This window comes from Leptonychotes weddellii, chromosome 9, assembly GCF_054177405.1.
Source record: "Leptonychotes weddellii isolate Sample4059 chromosome 9, ASM5417740v2, whole genome shotgun sequence".
In the NCBI taxonomy this organism is placed as follows: Eukaryota; Metazoa; Chordata; class Mammalia; order Carnivora; family Phocidae; genus Leptonychotes; species Leptonychotes weddellii.
This window is the reverse complement of record NC_138377.1, coordinates 27,451,925-27,455,389: the sequence shown is the minus strand read 5'-3', so window position 1 is coordinate 27,455,389 and position 3,465 is coordinate 27,451,925.

Sequence of the window (3,465 nt, the reverse complement as noted above, 5' to 3'; positions counted from 1 at the left end):
TGGCTCAGTTGGTTAAGCGACTGCCTTCGGCTCAGGTCATGATCCTGGAGTCCCTGGATCGAGTCCCGCATCGGGCTCCCTGCTCGGCAGGGAGCCTGCTTCTCCCTCTGACCCTCCCCCCTCTCATGTGCTCTCTCTCTCTCATTCTCTCTCTCTCAAATAAATAAATAAAATCTTTAAAAAAAAAAAAAAAAAAGAATTGAAGCCTCTTTGGAAATTACTTATGTAGAGGTGATAATCCAAGTCCATGGGAATGAAAAAGCTCTCCTAGACAATAATGTAGGATTAAGAAACAACCACCAAACTCTTCCACTAATGAATTAAGGAAAAAGCACACGCCCATATTTTTATTTACTCAGTAAATAATTATTAAGAATATTTATTATTACGCTGTTGCTACATGCTGGGGATTAAGAAATTCTTCCCAGGAAATAATGAAGGCAATGGGGTGAAGATTTCAGCAAAGGCTGACAGGCAAGATGAACAGGTTTTTCCAAATGGGGCAGAAAAGGCAGAAAGTGGGGGAGAAGGTAGGAGAAAGGAAGGGAAATGGAAAAATGTAGACATGAAGAAGCATCCTGACATATTCAAAGCTTTGCAAACATTTCCCTATGTCTGGATATTGGGACTTAAGTGGATAATGAGTAAGATGAATGAGTATAAGATACAGCAAGAAGCAAATTGCAGTGTAGTAACTGGAGGGCTTATATTCCACTGGAGAAATTTATTTTTTAATTTTTATTTATTTTTTTCAAGATTTTATTTATTTATTTGAGAGAGAGCACGCACGAGCAGGGAAAGGGGCAGAGGGAGAGGGAGAAACAGACTCCTTGCTGAGCAGGGAGCCCCACACTCCACCAGCTGATCCCAGGACCCCGAGATCATGACCTGAGCCAAAGTCAGATGCTTAACTGACTGAGCCACCCAGACACCCTGAGAATTTTTTTTAAAGATTTATTTATTTGAGACTCATGTGCGCATGAGTCAGGGAAGGGGCAGAGGGAGAGAGAGAGAAGCAGACTCCCAGCTGAGTGCAGAGGCCCCTGCAAAGCAGGACTCAATCTCACAACCCTGACTGAGGCCATGACCAGAACAGAAGTCAAGAGTCAGATACTTAACTGACTGAGCCACCCAGGTGCCCCTGAAGAATTTTTTACTTAGAGTAATGAAAAAGTCAGATTTTGTCTTAGAAAGGCCATTCTGGCAGTTCTATGAAAGACAGATTGTAGAGTATAGTGACTGGAGACACTTCTGCCTATAGTCTAAGTGAAAAAGAACATAGGCCTGAATAGGGAAAATAGCAGTGGAATTAAGAGGATGGACATTGGGGAGGGTATGTGTTGTGGTGAGCACTGTGAATTGTGTAAGACTGATGAATCACAGACCTGTACCCCTGAAACAAATATTACATTATATGTTAATAATAAAAATTAATAAATAAATAAAATTTAAAAAAATTAAAAAGAGGAAGGAATGGATGTGATGAGCATCCAGTAGAATTTAAAGGACTTAGTGATTGGTTTTGGGAGTGAGAAAGTCCAAGGTGACTCCCAGTTATTTGACTTGAGTGAATGGGTGGATGCCATTCATATCTCTTTTGGGCCATTAAAATAGCCTCCTAATTGATCTTCCGTCTTTACCCTTGCCAGTTTATCCTTCACATTCCCGTCAGAGTGATATTTCTAAAATACACTTTATATATATGTTATCACTTGAAACTTCTAGTTGCTACCTACAAGTCTGCAAAAGAAAATCTGTGCTGCTTACTTTGGGTTTCTTGGCAGAGAACAGTACAGCCTCACTGAAAACACCTATTTTTTATAGCATACCTCATAAGGACATAATACTATATGATTAATCCAAGAGTCCTGTGGAAAGCTGTTCCCAAACCCACACATATTTTGATTACTTTCTGGAAAGACAATGGCAGACGGTCGAAATCCTGAACCCCCGTATTCTTGACAAGTTGTCTTCTACTGTTACTGTAAGGTCTCAGACATACCAAGAAAATAATTGCTTTTTCCTACCAGCTATGGATTTGGCCCAAAACCAACATAAACACCACCTAGAACAGGCAGCTCTCAAAACTCTAGATGAAACACAGATGAAGGGGCTTCTTTGGCTCCTTACTCCTAGACCTATTCTCTAGTCATTGCTTTCAAATATTTGTCATCTTAGAAACAAACAAACAAAAAAAACTAAAAGTGACCCAAGGGAACAGAAGCTTCTCTCTGCCCCTAAATTTCTAAAATATGAACCAGAGATTTTACACTGGCAGCTGCTAGGCCAAATTCTACTTGCAAACATCTTTTGCTGGCCAACACAGTGATGTCCCGCAAAATGGTTTAAAAAAATAATAACAAAATCCTTATCGCTTCCCTACTGTCAAAACGTGAAAAATGAATTTGCAGTAGGGGTGGGGGTGCTCAGTACATTTTGGCATTCCCCAAATCAACTGGAGCTAGAACAGTATTCCTCTTTAGATGGAGTATTTGGCTTCCAATTCATCACATCTGGTCCAGTTCCCTCATGTGGGTTAGGCTTCTCAATCATTAATGTGCATGCAAATCACCTGGTAAATGTTGTTAAAATTCAGATTTTGATTCAGGAGTTCGGGGTGAGGCCCAAGATTTGTTCTCAGGTAATGCTAACACTGCTGGTCCAGGAGCCCTACTTTGGGGACAAGGAATTAGGTAAGTACCATGGTACTCACATGCTCTCCTTTGGAGCCAACAGTCTGGTTTTGGATTGTAGTTTAACCATTTACTAGTTGAGCCACCCTGAGAGAAGTTCCTGCATTAAGTAGGCCTCAACTTCCTCATTTACAAAATGATGATAATAATAATCCTTAACTCAAAGGCGTTTAGAAAAGATTAAGTGAGTCATTGTACATGACAGGTCTCAAAAGAGTGCATGGCACACAATAAGAAATCAATCAATGTTAATTATTATGATTCATTTTTGAAGTTATCATGGGTCACTCACTTCCTTAAAATTATGGAATGGTTTTCCAATGACCTCAGCATGAATTCCAGACTCCTTGACGTGGATTACAATGCCCTTCATGACCTGGCCCCTATTTTCCTCTCCATCCTCATCTCTCTACCTTTTGTCCCTAGCAAGGCACTTTAATCTTTCTCATCTTGATCCCTCTGTCCTAGGAGTTCTCTTTACCTAGAATACCTTTCTGTTTCTTTATCCAGCCCTTCAACATTTAGTTGAAGCAACTCAAGTTAATTAAGTTGGAATTCTTCCCAGACCCTTCCCATCACTGTGAGTTATAACGGTAGCTCTCTTACAGGTCCCCATAGCATCGAGGGCCCAACACTTTCCACATTACATTGTAATAGTCAGATTGTCTGTCTCTCTTCTTTGGGGAAATTCCTGTGGTTGTAAGCTTTCAATAAATGTCCATTGTGGAATTAATAAATGAATAAATGACCAAATATATTCCTGGTGCTCTTG